Source organism: Pezoporus occidentalis, unplaced genomic scaffold (assembly GCF_034315485.1).
Source record: "Pezoporus occidentalis ecotype Australia unplaced genomic scaffold, CSIRO_AGI_Poc_V1 ctg55, whole genome shotgun sequence".
Classification (NCBI taxonomy): Eukaryota; Metazoa; Chordata; class Aves; order Psittaciformes; family Psittacidae; genus Pezoporus; species Pezoporus occidentalis.
The window spans coordinates 4602281-4620695 of NW_026915888.1; positions in this window are offsets into that span (position 1 = coordinate 4602281).

Genomic DNA, 18415 nt, shown 5'->3' on the forward strand with positions numbered 1-18415 from the left:
GTCAGCCCCTGGAAAGCAGGACTGAAGGTGCAACGTTGCTTAAACAAGTGCCAGCCACTTGTTTAATCTACTTGTGACAGCATTAAATATAACTTAAAATACTCGACTGTTTGTTCAATCTGGTGTCTTTAACCTCCAGTTCAATTTTAACTGTCCAAATTACTGAAGCAGGCAGTTCAGACTCAGAAACATTCATTTTTCCATCCAATCTTGGTTACCTCTTTGAGAAGCTTCTTTCAGACTTCATTAAAATCTATACACCAAAATTACCATTTTCCCCATGGAAAGCAACACCAGTGTAAATAAAACAAGTGGCAGCCCTGCCTTTCCAGCACTGTACTGAACAGATTGACTCACATTAACCAGTTCAAGGATAATTCCACTCACCCATCAGAATGGGAACAACTCACCCTCTAACCACGGTGAAGCACCACAGTGGAGCAGTGCTATGGGTTAGCATGGTGTGCTGGTCATCCCCATCTCCATGCCCATCCTGCTCCCACACTGGGTACCTTCAAGCTCCCATCCACTGACTCGAGTCTTATCCCATGGGATGGGTGTACATAATGTGTCTTAATGGCAGCACAAAAGGATAAACTATCACCTTGGGCTAGGAGAAAACATCCAGCCACCCCAGCATGAAGACACCATGTCCTCCAGCCTCTGAGTGCACAGCATACAGTTTTGTATCTGGATACTGATCCAGATATAAAACTACACCTAGATAACCTTTTCTTGAGCTAAACATACTCACCAGAAATCAAATTGGAACAAAAAGTGCATCTTCTAACATACCATGAAGAGGGAAGGAGGTCCATGGAGGAAAGGCTGGGCAGCTGCCAGAATAGTAGGCAGGGTACTGGGAAGCACTGGGCACTAGTGCTAGTTCCCACTTATCTCTGGTGCTCCATCAGTGGTTTTCTTGACCTTCAGATAAAAACAAAGTAGTTTGATAAATAGAAGCACATGGTTTTGGCTCAGAGAAATAGCCAGAATAATTGCTTGGATCAAGAAGAGATAGCCGAAACTGCTTTCAACTAATCCCTGCCTCTTTGTTGTTAGAAAAGGAAATCGTGGACAAGGGGCTACGGGTGCAAGCTGCATGGGGAGAAACTTCAAATAAATTTCAGGAAGAGCTTTTCTTCCCATGAGAACAGTCGGTCACTGGAACAACTGCTCAGGGACTCTGTGGAGTCCCCAGCTGGCAGGGCATTGGAACTGGATGAGCTATAAGGGCCCTTCCAACCCAGAGCAGTCTGTGAGTTTATATTCTTGACAGGGCTGGTTTTGACATTTGGGTCTGGTAGAGCTCTTTAAAGCTCTATTTTTGAGCAGTGCCTCCAATCCCAAGGTGCTTACCACGCTGGACTTGGCACTCAGTGGAAGCCCCAAACCACAAAGCCTGACCACAGGGCTGGACCACATCTACTCGTACCCCCAGAGGAGGTGGAAAGACATCCCTTCAAGCCCCGAGGTGCTGCTGGGAGCTGCTGCCCATGTTCCTGCATCACTGGCCTCTTGCTCCAGCTACACTGGAGAGGAGAACCCCAGCAAAAGGCGTAACCCCTGTCATGTAGCTGCAGTTCATTAAACAGCCAGATGTGCCCAACGTCAGGTTCCTACAGTCTATTCCATTATGGATTAAGTGGAGTCACTGAAGAAAATCATTAAGACCGTTTTGGTGTCACATCACTTCCAAATGATTTCCTGGAGTGTTTCCCCCCGGCACGGCTGGACCTGGTCACATCTGCAGCAGCCCCTCCGCTCACCCACCGAAATCCAAATTCAAGCTGAATTTCTCATTTCCCCTGGGAACCCTAAATCAGTGCTTTTCATCACAAATCGTTTCTAAGTGCCATCTCCCAAACAGGCATTTTAGTTTAAAAGCTGGAAACAAAAAGATGTCAATTCAAATGTTAACCCACAGTGAAAGAAAACACTGTCTCCAATATATCTTATGATCGTTCATTCATAACACTGAAATTTGAGTTCCAGCATCCATCAAAACAGCTTTTGAAATGCTGACTTGGAAGAAAAGTTTTAGTTCTGAATGGAGTCACCGAAGACCTAATGTTCAGGATACTGAATTAACACAGTGACTGCCTTTGGGAAAATGGTCTCAATGACTGGTAGAAAAAGAGTGAACATTAAGAAACCAAGAATTAACAGAGTACTTCTGTTGAAAACTAATTCCAGAGCAGACATGTTCCTATCTGGGCATAGGTGCGATTGTGCAAACCATTGTTTCGTCCAGCTTTTCTCTTGTGTGGAGAGAAAAAGTAAGCAGTTTAATCCCATTTATCCTCAGTTTCAGTGTTCAGAGCTGGATAATTAACACTGTTATATATAGCCCTCTATTTATTGGCTAAACATTAGTGTGTGAACTGGCATACTCACATGTATTGCATATCCATATGCAGACATATGGGAACGTGCAGTAAACGAAGCGTCAATCAGCTTAACATGGAAGCTGCAATGAAATTCCTGTACGTCAAATATAAAACCATTAATAAAAAGACAAGAAACGAGTCAGAGTTTAATATCAATGCCCTGAGTGCCCACAAAAAGGAAGTGTCCATTAAACCCAGCTTCATCACCATTTCTTATCAGCTGTGCTTGGTCTCAGCCAGCAGCTATTCCATTTTAAACCTGTATTTCTATCATTCTGTTGAGCACTTTTATACATTCTAAACCCACTAAGCCTTATAGCGCAAGCTCACTATGAGACAGGGCTCCAGATGTTTGCAGCAGGCTGCTTGTGTAAGAACTCACATTAAGCAGAACCATTTTAAGGGCGTATTCCAGCAGCGGGTTGAGGCACTGTTGTATTTCTTTACCTAAACACAGATTTTAAGGATACACACCCAGGCCCATGTGGATATGCACCACCTAAAACTGAAAGGTGTTTCTAAATAGAACAATATTACTGAAAGTGGAACCTGCCCGAATCACCCTGGCTGACTTCTGCTGGGGACCTGGCTTTGTGGAAAAACTCCCTTCACATCCCTTATATCCAGGGCATTAAATCAGTGCAAAGCTTTCTGCAAAGATCATGAGTTATTACATTTCACAAAGGACTAATGACAACCAAGTGTTGTGAATTTTAGACTTCATAAAATCTCTATAAAAGGGACAAGTTGGCAAACACTCTGATGGGAGTAGAAGGGAAGATAAAAGCTAAAAATCCCAACACACATGGGAATGATGACGTGCAACCAGCTCACACACGGTATCTGAAACAGCAGTCCCGGCTCACAGGTAGGCTGCTATCACATTTCACATGGGTATCACAGCAGTGCCCTGAGAGTAAGAGCACAGCCCTGCCCTCGGCAACCTTTCTTCAGGAAGCACTGCTGGGGCCTGACTTACAGGGGAATGAGCACAGAATCGTGACGGTTTGTACAGAAACCAGAGGTCACAGTTTCACATTCTGTCAAGGCATTTCCAGTCACCTCCCAGCTCCCTGGGGACGCTGTCCAGCTCCAGCTCCAGCTCCAGCTCCGGATCAAGGACTCTGTGTTGTGCTCAAGTGCTCCCTCGGTCCAGCCTGCATGACACGATGCAGACGCACATGGGGACATCTCCTTTTCGCAACTCTAAAGTCATTTAAGCAGTCTTAATACAACCCCAATAATTACAGGTAAAAATAGATCCCCTTTGGAAAGGGGACACAGCTGGAACGGTTTCTGGTAATTTATTCTGAAACTGAAGCAGAAGGAAGCTCTGGCCTCTGCATGGCCTCAGCTGCTGCGCCTGACTTCACAGTCCTGAAAATTCATAATTCCAGCCAGTTTCTGTGGGGACAAAGCACTTGCAGACCGTGATCAGGCCTGAGGGAAAGCAGAACTGAGCTCACAGTCAGGGCGATCCTCACTGGCTCTGGTTTCTTTGGGAGGTGAACGCTGCTGTCATTACACCAACACCCCTGGAGCAGCTCTTGGCTTGTGCACATGTAAGCAAGAAGAACGTACAAGCTGGTTAACACAGTCTGAGTCAGAAGCTGTATCCTGGATCTTTGGCAGACGTTTTTCTTTCTTTTAAGGGAGCTGTGGGTCTATGCAGTGATGCTTGTTTGGAGAATTTTGACGTATGAGAAAGGAAACACGTGAATTATGAGATTAACAAATAGGAAAATCAATATGGTTAATGCAAGAGTCCTTCCTCCTGCCAATTTTAATAGGGGATAAATATTCACAGAGGAAGGGTGATGTCAGGAGGCACATTTATCTCCTGATCCACACGGCACCAGCGCAGTCAGCACTGAGGATGTGCCCTGGTGGCGATGCTATCAGAAAGCCCCAGCCCTGGGGTGGGCAGATTAATCATTAATCCAGAGTCACGTTCTGCACTGTGGGTTTGGATGTTAGCGGCACCTCTCTGGGGCCTCAGATAAGAGGGAAAACCTGGTGCTACCTGTCAGTGTGTGTCAGATCCCTTCAATGCACCCGACCTGCTGAGCTCCGTGCTGCTGCTGCCGAAGGCTGCAGCTGGCGGGTGCTGTCTGGTAAAGCCCAGCCTGTTTCCTCCCGGATGTTCACACTCCTACATCTGGTTTTAAAGGCGGCCAGCAGGACCCGAGAAGTCCCAAAGGCTCCTGTCACTTATTCCTGGTGTAAAACGTCTGTGCTGCTACTTCCTCTTGGCAAGGGATGAGTGGTAACAGGTCACCACATACCAAATGCAAAGCCAAATGCTCACACTGGGGATCACTAAATGCAGCAGCCGACAGCCTCAGGGCTGTGAATTTAAGTGCAAGTGATTCACAACTATGTTAAAATACTGGGAGTTCAGGACTAGGATGAGGAGGATGAGGAAGGATGAGGATAGGCCCTACAAGCACACAAAGCAGCGAGCATACCTGTTACAGGAGAATTCTGGATTTCCTGGCTTTCCCATTGTTATTAAGTTGGAAATTTTCTTGCTACACTTTTTCCCCTCCTCAGAAAAGCTAAGTGAAACCAGCCCACGGCAGTAACCAAACCCTATCTGTTCTGTTTCTTTCCCAAGAGGTGTGTTTCACAGATGGAGGTTTACTTTGGTTTAAATCATCTCCTAATAGATTCTGGAGGAAATGTAGTAATTTTCTTCTATCCTGAAGTGACTCAGTGATGGGAAATAGATGTTGAACTAGAAAAGAACAATTTACGTATCTGCTCCTGCACTCCCTTTGCTTTCATTTGCCCGCAAGCTGTTTGCTGAAGGGTGGGCTGGGGAGGACGTGAGCGCTGCTCTCCCCTTGTTCTGCTGATGTAATGACAATGGGAGGATTATTTCTTAATTTTCAGCGTGGTAAGTGGGTAATTATTGTCCAATTAGACTTGCTATTAACCTCTCTGTGCCTCATTCTGCCATCCATAAAACAAGAATAACAGCACTTACCACTCTCACTGGGACACTGGGGAGATTTATTAGTTAATGTACGTACAGCACAGTGCAAATGAAAAGCACTGCGTGTTGGCTAGAGCAGAATTATTAATAATGAATTGTTGTTAGTGGTGTTAGCAGGGTTACAGCTTTGGAAACTGGGGGTGTGATTGGATGCCTGGCAATAAGGTGCAACCGTAAGGGTTTATCTTGTGAACCGTGGATCTTAAACTTGACTAGTTAGGTGGAGAATCTAGAAATTGGAGTCGAGTGAAACGCCGAAGCCAGTTTTGATGCTGCAGACAGGAATGTAGCTTTGCCTGCAGTATAAACCCCCAATGAATCAGATTTTTTTTTTTTTAACTCTCATAAAATAGTAATTAATTATCTGGGAAAAATCTGTCCTTAAACTCCTCATCCTTAAACCCTGTACCTGAGCGAACACCTTGTGTCAGTTTGCCCATGACAGGCTGGCTCTTCAGAAGAAAGCTCTAACAGGGAGGAGGAGACATCTGGAGAGGTGACCTGCAGCCCTGGGAACAGCGAGACCGGAGCTGGTCAGTGTCCAGCAGCAACAGTCCCTGCAGCTGGGCAGGGACAAAGGGCAGAGAGGAGAGGGGGCAGGCACAGCAATCAGTTACCGTCAGGATTACTAACGGCAGCCTGGAGACTTAAGCAACCTCACACATTGCTTAATATAATCTCTTCTAAAATCTGATCCCACCTCCTCCCGGTGGCTGCTTGTGATGGACAGGGAAGAGCACTTGTGTTGGGGGGATGCCAACTGGGACACAGAAACTTCGCGGTCCAGTTCTACTGCTGGTCTGTCAGGCCTGGACCTGTTGGTCTGCAGGGCACAGTGATGGTCCCCACAGCCTGGTGAGGTTTCTGTGGGGCAGCACAAGTCTCTGCTGCTGCCTGAGAGACTGTGACTATAGATCAGTCGGGGATAATTTAATTAAAGACTATACTAACTGATGCATGGGAACACACCAGTAATGAGTGTATTTTATCCGCTAAGGAACAAATGCATTTTCAGAAACGTTCTTTCTTCAGCTCACTTCTCATTTAAACATTTGGATGGTTTCCAGTAGCTCACTGTTGCTCCTTCTCCCATCTGTCCCACTGAGAAATACAAAACATCATTCTGCTCGCATATATATGTGTGCACACAGGCACACACATGTACACTCATATATAAACCCCAAGTGATGTTAAACCTTCAGTCGTGCCATCTGATACAGCTCAGGCATGTGAAAGCTGCTGTCGGGCCTTTGGCACCAGTGCCAGGGCAGAGCCTGGCAGATGCTGAAGTGACACCGATGCTGGGTATTGGGGTGCAGCAGCAGGAGAAGGGCAACCTCATCCCAGCAGCACCGTGCGCTGCCTCGCTGATAAATGCCTGGGCCATGTCCCAAAACCGTGACCTCTAATTAAAAGTGGGTTTCCATCCCACACGCTGGGAAAAGATGAAACCTCCACCAGCTGCAAACACCCCAATGGCATTGTCTTTTTGAATAAAGATAGAAATAATGAATATGACCTGGGGTACTTTCAGCTCTGCCCAGGCCAAAGGGGACAATCAATCTGACTTGCAGCCCACCGTCTCTAAAGAGAGAAGTGGTGATTGACTTACTCTCCTTTCATGATTATCCTGCCAACAAGTCGCTTCCAGCAAAAAGGTCCATGGGTGCAGAGCTGAAGCACAACTGCTCCTCCAACACAGAGATTAATATGGTGCTGCATGTAGGTGTAGCAATAATGTGTTAATGAGTTATTGATTTCTTTAATTAAACTTCACTGGTATCATATTTTCAATCTAAATGAATGCATCATTAGAGTAATTAATAGCATAGTGATAACGAGAACTGTCTGAAATTGCAATTAATCGGCAGCACATGGTCCTCCCATAACACAGGCATAACAGGCAGCCCAGGAGCCCCAGTGGTCTCTGATGGATGCTGCAAGGAACCTGCACAGCTCCCAGCATGGGGAGCCAGGTCCAGAGTGCCCAATGCCCACCACCGTGGAACCAGCCTGGTGTGAGCCCTGGCTGAAGCCCAGCACCTGTGGGATGCTGCACAGTGTGCGCTGTGCTCCCATCTCCCCCAGCTCTCCATCCCCTTAGAGCTCAGAAAGGGCAAGCATCATTCACACAGCACTGACATGAAGGAGTTTGATTTTCCTCCTGACCATCCACATTTGAAGAGCATCCCTGCACAGTTCCCTTCTCCCTTCAACACGTGCCAAACAAAGCCAGCCTCAACTTGTGCCATTTGAAAATGGCACATTCATTTACAAGAGTGCTGGCTTCACAAATGATTGCTTAGGACAGAAAACACAGACCAGTAAAAGCTCATGAAAGCCTGGTTTTCTAAGCACAGCATTAAAAAAATAACCTACATCAAACTCAGTTGTTACACACAGTATGATTAATACTAAGAAAAAGTAAATCACTGTGATCATAATTACAGCAAAAGCTCCTGGAGCTGAGGTGACATTTTCTTGAGTAAAATGGAATTTGCAGCTCTCCCCCTTAGGCTGGGAACAGGGCTGCAGATCTGGTCACTGAGGCTCATCAGGTCCGAGCCCTTCCACATTTTAATTCTATCTAAAACCTCACTAGCTATTTTTAGCCTGAACTGGTTTTTGCAGTCCCATCTGGGGCACACACATAATATCAGACTCACCCACATTGATGACTTTCTGTGGCTCTTTGCAGGGCTTGTTCTGACCTTTCTACCCTGGAAGAACAGAACAATAAGAAATGTTGCAGAATGACTTTAAGAGCAGAACCATAGAGTTCTGGAGGACTGTGCAAGCAAGACAGGGGGTGGCCCCCACAGGTGGCCAGAGACCGGACCTGGGAGGAGAATGTGGAGGAAGCTGTGGGGGCTAACCAATACTGTTATGCCACGAAGGAGTGGCTGAATACCACTCCTATATATGTGTGAACTGCGTCACAAATAAACTAGAAGTTGCTTATCACCCATATTGGGTTGGCCTGTCTGCTTCTCCTCGCCGCTGACAAATGGCGCCCGAACAGGGACGCGGATTACAGGGCCCTGGTCGCTGGGGACCCGGATTATAGGGCTCCGACTAGCGGGGACCCAGGATATAGGGCCCCGACTAGCGGGGACCCGGGATACAGGGCCCCGGCCGACGGGGACCCGGATAAAGGGCCCCGGCCGACGGGGACCCGGGATATAGGGCCCCGACTAGCGGGGACCCAGGATATAGGGCCCCGACTAGCGGGGACCCGGGATACAGGGCCCTGGTCGCTGGGGACCCGGATTATAGGGCTCCGACTAGCGGGGACCCAGGATATAGGGCCCCGACTAGCGGGGACCCGGGATACAGGGCCCCGGTCGACGGGGACCCGGATAAAGGGACCCGGCCGACGGGGACCCGGGATACAGGGACCCGGTTATCGGGGACCCAGGATACAGGGACCCGGTTTAACGGGGACCCAGGATACAGGGACCCGGTTTAACGGGGACCCGGGATACAGGGACCCGGTTTAACGGGGACCCGGGATACAGGGACCCGGTTTAACGGGGACCCGGGATACAGGGACCCGGTTTAACGGGGACCCGGGATACAGGGACCCGGTTTAGCGGGGACCCGGGATACAGGGCCCCGACTAGCGGGGACCCGGAACGGCGAGAGAGCGGCGCCGGCGGCAGCGGCCGGGCAGCGCGGGCAATGCTGCTGCGGTGGCGTGACGGACCCGGGTGCTGCGACTTTCCGAAAAAGTCCGCCGCTGGGGTATACCAGACACTGCTGCGTCGGGAGGCCGATCCGGAGACCGAGATTACAGGACGACCCAGAAGAAGACGATCCGGAAAAGGCTGGCCATGAAAATGGACCGAGAGGTAGCCCTGGACTTATTACAGTGCTTTTTATAAAAGCGGGGAACTGAGCCTTGAACTTTTACAGTGCTTTTTATAAAAGCGGGGAACTGAGCCCTGAACTTTTTACAGTGCTTTTTATAAAAGCGGGGAATTGAGCCTGAGACTCTAAAGCAGCTAGCAGGTCTACTGCCTGTAAGGAAGGCTAAGAGATGTTTTTTGCAGATCCTAATACAATATTTGAGAAGAGTGAGTGGCAAAAGTTTGGTGATGAACTATTTGACTCTGTGCTTAATGATTATAAAAAGGCAAAGAAACTCGGTAAACCAAGGAGGGAAGTAATGAACTGTATAAAAAGATACAAGGCAGAAAAGAAAACTGCCGCGGTAGCAACGGAGAAACTAGGAACAGACGTCCCCGGTCGGTTGAAACCGGGGGAAGATTACAACTCGTTCCCCCCCCCCCCCCCCCCCACTCGCGGGAGCACAGGGTTTCCCACCCCGCACCCCCCCACCCCGCACCCCCCCCTTCCTTTTCTCCCCCTTCATCAGAAGATGCCGCGGAGGAGGTGTAACCCCCTGCTCCCCCACCACCCCAGTTCCGAAAGTAGGGACTTTGAAAAGGACAGAGAAAGTATATTAGAAGGTACACGCATGATAAATGTCGAGAAATCCGAAAGAAAAAGGGCGATGCCTCGGCGCCGGATCGATTGCGGCGCCACTGTGAAGCACGCAGTAGAAAATAGGGATCATGCGCTAGCGGGAGATTTAAAGGAGCCGCGAGCCTCTCCAACCCACTACGCCCTAGAGTGGAAAAATTTTAAACTCAGTCACGGAGGAGCCAGGTCTGCAGATGGCCACATACCGAACGAGATACATCTGATAAGAAAGACACAGCTGCGAGCAACGGAGACCCCGAGTTCGGCGCAGGATCAGCCCCCGAATCCCCTGAATCCGAGCCAGATTTATATCCTCTGCTTCCAGACCCTGACTCTTCGTCTCCCGGGTCGGTCTGCTCAGACTTACTGGCCCTGGAGACGCTCAGTTGTAACAATGGGTAACCAAATATGTGATCATTACTGGGGAATTTTCTGCAATGGGCATTTCTGCATATCCTGTGTTTACTGCACAGCAGGGGGCTAAAAGAGTGGGAAGCTCTTGATCTCAAAATAGTTAAGGAGGCCTGGCAAACAGTGACCACGTATGTGTTAAAATCCTCATACTCAAGCTGTATATGTTACGATTATTTTTCTTGCAATTGACAGGGGGAGCCCATACAGTCTCTCTGTGATACTCATGTGTTAGAAGTAGGTAAATATAAGTATGTCCAGGTTTCTATCAACCCTTGGAGACCTCTGTAGATACTGCTGGCCACTTCTTCCAGCACAGGCTGGCCACCTGTGTTGGAATGAGTGTGCATTTTGGTCAGTATAAAAGCCCAAGCCTCATACAATGTGGGGGAGGCAGAGCCTCTGCGGGGACGCCTGCTTAGGTTGAGCCTGCCACCTCGCACTGCAATGATGCTTCTCGGAGCTGGTTTGCTGTTAGTCTCCACAGGGTCCTTGTGCCACATTCTGTACGTGGGACTGTAGTGGGAGTAATGATGGCTTTTGCAGGGACTAAAAAAAAAAAAAAAAAAAAAAAAAAAAAAAAGGAGGGGGGAGAGAGAGAGTAATGATGTTACATTTAACTTTAACCTATCTATTTCTGAAGAACTGATAACCTGGGGGAGGGAGTATATTTGTGCCCTCCTGCCTACAGGTCCATGATGACTGTGCAAAGTTTGTGAAGCCCTGCCATGAGCTGGACAGACGAATGGAAAAACCTGATGCCTCAGCTACAGGAGCTGACCGTGATTACCCCAAGCAGAATGAGATGGAGGAAGAGAAAGAACAAATAACTGCAAAACATCACTTGGGGGCAGTTGAAAAGTAACCTCCTGAATATGTGTGCTTGTAAAGTAGCTATATTAGAGGTTGTGATTTTGTGTATAAAACCACCTGTATTTACTAGCTAGTTGCTAATAAGAAACTGCACCTTGTATTGTATAGATTTGTCACTTGTAAAAGAGATGTTAGAGTATGGAAATTTGCAGTAGCTGCTAGAAAATGCTAAGGCAAAAGCTAGAAAAATTTTAATACAATGGTAGTGTTATAAAGCAGGTGATGGAACAAATTAAGAGGGGGGAGAATTCCACTGGTAAGAAATTCCTTTGGCTAGTCCTTCACTGCCATCAGCATCTTCAACATGCTGCTGCACCCTGTAATAGTTACTCTGCTAATGTAAATGTGTGTGTGCCTTGCTGTAGTAGCGACTTGTTACTGGATAAAACAAAAGGGGGGAGATGTGGAGACAGTGTTCTCACAGGAGAATGCATAATTGGTACATAAACTTTGAACAGTCCTGAAAGATACAGCAAGGCCATGAGAGGCCTGAAGAAGCTTAAGCAAGCAAGATAAGAGGCTGGAATTCACCAAGTTAATGAGAACTGTGGACTGTTGGCAAGCTTTCAAGGTTGAGTTCTCACACCTGTGTTTAACCAATTATATGTTAGTCACTAAGGGTCTTCAAAACATGTATCCAATCATAATATGCCAAATCACTGTAAGTGCTTCAGCCGGGGCCTTGGCTCAACTAAGCAGACTGGGTTGCTGAGTTGCTAAGCAGACAATTCTACATCAAAGGCAATTTCTGATTTGTTTTAATGTTGACTCTGTGAGACATGCAACACTGCAGAACCTTTTGTTGTTGGAACAGGGACATGGATGTGAAGAGTTTGATGGAATGTGTTGTATGAGTCTCTCTGATTATGCTAATTCGATGCACAGCTGAGAACCCTGGCTCAGCTTACCCAGCAATAGTAAATGACCAATATCCTAAGAATAACTAGATGGTTGTCTTCACCGGGCATTACAGGTTGAGTCAAACACTGTTGTTTGAAGCATTGCACTTATGTATCATTGTTAGGTTAATCATCGTAGCTATTAGACTAGTTTATAGTTGTGTGATAAAACAGGTGAACAGAATAACCCATAATGCCTTGCTTGCACAAAGAAAAAGGGGGGAATTGTTGCAGAATGACTTTAAGAGCAGAACCATAGAGTTCTGGAGGACTGTGCAAGCAAGACAGGGGGTGGCCCCCACAGGTGGCCAGAGACCGGACCTGGGAGGAGAATGTGGAGGAAGCTGTGGGGGCTAACCAATACTGTTATGCCACGAAGGAGTGGCTGAATACCACTCCTATATATGTGTGAACTGCGTCACAAATAAACTAGAAGTTGCTTATCACCCATATTGGGTTGGCCTGTCTGCTTCTCCTCGCCGCTTACAAAGAAATACAGATTTCTGCTATAAACCAAAGAAAGAAATGCCCTGGCTGAACAGGGGAGCTGGGCAGCAGGACTGCTTCAGAGCTTACCCCATCTTCTCAACGAAGACATCTTGTCTTTCCTTGCTGTGTGGTGTGATCTGACCCATTGCAGAACCAGGAAATTGCACTAATCTGATATGGATGAGGCTGACAGCTCACAGCAGGCACAGCACGGACAAGCAGGTGACCTCAGAGGTGGGGAAAAGAGTCCAGATGATTCTTAGGGCTTCATATAAAACTCAGCTTAAAAGCTCTTTCATTTAAACAAGTTGTCACTGCAAAAAACATTGTGTCCTTCCCCGGGAAAAACAAAACTGTTGTCTTATATTAAAAGGAGTGCTTCCTTTAGGGCTAATTAAGCTGACAAATAACCCTTCCAGAGATTGAGCAGTTTAACTGATCACAACGCAGCGGTGCTGGGGACCCTGGAGAGGACCAATTGCTGCTGTGCACAGCTGGGAAAATGACTGTGCCCCTCTGCATCAGGACATCGAATGAGGGAAAAATAATAGCTCATTAATCTTCCTAATGAACCTCTTCTAAACAAGATAATTCACAATTTTATGGTGCACATGGGGTTGCCGTGGAGATTTGCTAAGCTGCCTACCAAGCTGTGAATCAACGTGTACAAAAGCAGAAGCCAGCTGACATGAGTACGCACAGCAAACCTGTCTGTGGTCTTCCCATCCTCTGAGTTTCAGTAACACCACCTCAAATCCAGGGATGGGACAGACATGCCTTCAGAAGGAAGGGTTCAGCTGCCATGGTTATTGGGTGGAAGATGCAGCCAGAGTAGCACAGAGAAATCAAGTGGTTTGAGTCAGGAGCCGCAGCACTGGACATCTCCATCTTCCCCTTCCCCTGGTCCCACTGCATTCACAGGCCAAGCACAGGGATCCTCAACCACCCTGGAACATGAGAACAAAAGGAACTGAAACAATCCTGCCGTGCTTCACATTGTCTATGTGAAAAGAGGCCCCTTACATCCTCCCCAGGTATAAGAGACAAGCAGTGTTTCAAGTTTGAAATTAATTCCTCTAGATGTAGCACTGTTCATCTTGCACCATCGCAATAATCTTCTTACGTTCATAATTAAAGATTGAGCTGCTGACTCTTCACAATATTCAGATGTTTAATACTTGCTTCATCAGACTTATAATTGTCTTTGAAGGTTTGGATTTAAGTGCGTTACAGTCCCTAATAGAAGATGCTTTGACACCCCACAGAAGTACACTGACCTTTTACACCTATGGGCTTCCAGTGAAGTTGGAGGCTTCCCAGCTCTGCAGCATTAACCCCCCCCCCCCCCCCCCCCGATATTTCTCTATATTTTGTTACTGAGCTCTAGAAGAAATCTGGTAAGAAACTCTTACTACTAAAGAGTAGAGCAGACCCCAAGCACCCACGGGCTTTGTATTTCTAAATAAATAAGAGTGTTCACACAAGCATCCTTAAGGAATAGCTGCCATCGGGCAACCTGCCTAGACAAAATAGGAACCTTTGAAGACTCTGAATTGTGCGAGTAGAACTCTTTTGGCAGTTCTGTCAGATATTTGTGAGTGATCACGAGGGCCACAGCAAGGCAGGTATTTGCTAAGCCTCTGAAGTCACCATCCCCCTTGGTGCCAGCTGGGCAATGCTCCGCAGGCTGCAGCTCTGGGACTGCCTTATTCCTATTCCACACGCAGCAGCACCGAGCTGCTCACAGATGGTGTTACAGCAGCTCATGAGACCTTCATGGGTTTCTTATGGTCCCCTCTGCCCTTAAATCATAGACATGCACATCTGCAGGCTAGGCTTTTTTACAATCAGGTAGTCTCAAGGGAATAAATAAGGGTAAAGGAACATCAAGTTATGTTTCTATTATTTCCATTTTCCATACTGGAAATATAGCTATCATCAGATCAACACAACATGAAGTAAATGACACTATTGCAAATATTCACCAATTTCCATAATGCTGCTACGCTGCATTTCCATAATTTCATGCACTCCTCTCCTTCCTTTTTATTTAATGCTGTTTCTTTCAGACAAGAGCTCAGAGCCCACGATCATTTGTGCACCCTGGAGACAGCAGCAAACAGAGAGGAGGCGAAAAAACCACCTTCAGTGTCCCGTGATCCAGCGGCTTTATCTTTAACTGCAAACCCGGGGCAGCTTTGCTGCACTCATCCACCAGCTGCTCGGCCGCGTGTGCCAAAGCACTGACCATTCCTGCAGTTCAGTGTCGCCGGTGAATTATCCCATTCTGTGCATTTCCAGTTTATTTCCCTTTTCTGTCTGCGCTCAGCAGAACTATCAGAGCCCAGGGAAAACTCCATATGGCAACCAGGAACCCTGTCAGGGAGCTGGCTGGGGCTGCCAGCACGCGGAGCTGCTCTCCCTGATCACCTCGCACCAGGTTTGTGGGGGTCCAGCCGTGCCTGGGACAGCAAGGGAACATCCTGCTCTTCCCACAAGGTCTTGGGCAATATCCGGAGATTCTGCCTTTAGCAAGGACCACAGAAATACGTGACAACCGTTTCACAGTGCTCTAAATCACCGCTGGCATGCTATCAGAGCTACTCAGACTTCACATAGCACATCTTACAGAAACTCCTGAAGAGCAGCCAAAACTATTCCAGGCAGGAATCTCACCACCACAAACTCCCTTCTACAGACTGATTTAATGGGTTAAGACAATGAATTAAGTTACCACTCTGTTTGCCCAGAAACACAGTATTAAAAGTACTAGCTCCGAAAAGCATTTAGTGATGTGTTGAGATTGAAGCCTGCTTCTTGTTCAAAGTCTTTCACTTCTTTAAAACTGCTCCCCTGCAGAAGAAGTGTCCATAGAGACAAAGCTTTTTCTCCTTTCCATAACCCTGCATTTCCTGGGCACAGAGCACTGCAGACACTGAGGCTGCTGGGACATTCAGCTCCGGGGCTGCATTCATTTTCCAGCCCCCCAGTGGCATCACCAGTCACCAATGTCCAGGCTGTCCCTAGCACTAATGCATTCAGTCCATCTCTGTTTGCTTCAATATTGCCACCACCCTCCAAGCTCTTCCTTAATGTAATGGTGTCATCTCTGGGCCTTGTATGCTTTTTTAATTATTGTTATATACACAGCACGATGCACGCAGACAAATATAGTCATGTTTATACGAGTTAACCTGAGAGACTAATGGAGAAATTACACATCCTGTTCCCACTGTTGGCACAAGCACAGCTCCTTTCCTCACTAGCATTAACACAGTTAGTGTTTAGAGAAGTCTGATGGGGCTTGAGATGAAAGTGTTCTCTCCAAAGAACAGGTCAACCACAAACAACAGAAGTTCCTCCCCCCTTATACTGCAATGAAAGAATTTCAGTCCCATGATGGAATGACTTAAGTAGCCAAAGAATCAAGTGCAGGTTCATGGTATTTCATTAAGAGCTGTTGGAAAGCTCTGACAAAAATCATGCAGAAAAAAAACCAGAAACTACTGGAAAAGCACACAACAGACAAGATATGAAACAAAATCCTCCTGCAGCAAAAGGACAAGAACAGTAAGAAGAGGTGGCAGCCAGAACAGGCATTCATTAGTGTGTGAGATGGAAGGGCACAAAAGAGCAGCCCAGAGGATAGGCTAGAAAAGAACTAAAAGTTAAACAGAAAATATAAACCTGTACCCCACAACGGGCAAGGAAAGGAAGGGAAAAAAGAGCAAAACTTAAAGTAATTCTGGCTGACTTACAAAGCCGTAAGAAAGGTCTCTTGCTGCTTGAACAGATGGGTCTGAAATTGTTCTCTGTCAGCAGAAACATCACCGACTGTATTTGCCTGGAAGGGACAAACCCTGGTTGAGAGATGCACAAAGATGTAGTGCCACATGGGTACTTAATCTAAGCTTGCCCCTGAGCAGACAGACTGCAGTTGATGTACCTCGTGCAGAGACACTTCATCTCCCCTTCCCTTTCCTGGCCAGCCCGGGTACGATTTACCGGTTCTGCTAACACAGAATGAAGCAGAACGAAGACCCTTCATCTATTATTCCAGCTCATTTGTCAAAGACAGTCTTACCCTTTTGTATGTAAAGTTCTATTCAGCCATCAGGAGCAGAGGGGCAGGTTTTCACCAGGTGTGGGTCAGCGCTGACTTTCAGAACAACCATACAGACATCTCTTGTGGAAAAAACGGCTCCATCCCTCAGGACCTGAACCTGTTTGCTGTAGGCCTGAAGACACCCTTGGCAAACACTCACGTTTCCCTGTACTTACATTGTCCTTGGAAATCTTTCAAATGGAAGCGTTTAAGTAGTTCCCTGGTGGGACACGCAGAGAAGGTTCTGCCTACTTGTAAGACTGAGCACAGACTCGGAACTGTCCAGAGCTGCCCATGGAGAAAATCTCATGAGCACACAGATTTCCAAAGGTACAAAGCTATCTGCCCACCCTCACCCCCTGCCTGGGCAGCAGTGGAACAATAAAGCAGTTCTGCTGGTTCCCTTGGAGGAGGAGGAATATGTAGCTACTCCACAATCAAAGACGAGTTGAAAACCGCAGCTGGCAGGCAGCAGTGGATTCACGTTTCACTTCCCTGCAGAGGGCCCAGCTCTTTCCAATACGACTGCAATGGAAGGGAGCAGCTGGATTTTAAGCCAATAGGAATACTTCTTTGCTGACTGACAGACCTCGCTCTATGTAGTTATTTATTTAAAAAGCAGAAAACCCCAGCACTTTCTTTTATAAAAACAACCACCTCCGTGACAAAGCCAATCACAGGTGACAACTGGAAAGAAATCTACCTACATGGATATGGATTTTCATTAGGTGCATGTTCATTTTGTCAATGTCTGCGCAGTATTCAGTTACTAACGCAGGCTTTAAAAGCAGGACAGCATCACTTCAGGGATAATGAGAGAGAATGTTTGCTTTAAAGGTCTAAAACCACCGAGAGACTGTTTTCAGACCAGCCGTGACTCACCTGCGCTGTGGAAATCCAGGCTCCGATTTCCAGTCACAGCCTCTGACAACCCCCATTATGTCGGTTGGGTTTTGCTACATTTCTGCAATTTGCTGGTGTTACATTATATTTTTAATAATAGAGACACAGAAGGAGAGGGCTTTGCCCCCCTGAAACCACACAGGGTGGAAGACTCCTGCCTAACGGCTTTTAATCCAAGCCGATGTAAATTTTAGACTAGATGATCAATGACATAACGAGATCTGTCAAGCAGGAGTCATAGCACTGTAACTGAAATGTGAATAGACATTCACATTACCTAGCATGCAGCAGATAGATATTGCTATTAGAGAGGAGAGGGGAGAGCTGACAAAACTGCCCCGCTCCATGGTGAGCAGTGGTCACATTTCATTGCAATGTGCGCAGGAACCATTTGGCACTTTAATCAAAGCAGCATCTCCCGTTCTGAGAGCAGGTAACTACAGCAAAGGGGCTGCAAGATGAGCTGCACTGCTCCGTGCATCTCCTGGTGGAGAATGACCCTGTGGTGATGAAAACAGAAGTGCACATGGAGGGTAAGGAGAGAAGGAGAAGGCAGATACGGTTTGAGGGTATCTACTTCAGGTTAGTGCCTTAATATCTCATACCACTGTAAATGCCTAATGGCATTCATTTCACTCCCCTTCTTTGGAAAGCCGTCCTTTCTGTTCTGCCTGCACTCATCATCTTAGCATGCCATTTAGACAGTGTTTTCCAGTTTTCTGTACCCATTTTCCTCCCTCCAAACTCTTCCACAGCACCAGCTCTGTGTCTTTACCTTCTCCAGAGACCTTATTCTGCAGAAATACATAAAAGCAAGAATTTCCTCTCAACCCCCCCCAACAGCTCCAGCACCACAGCTGGA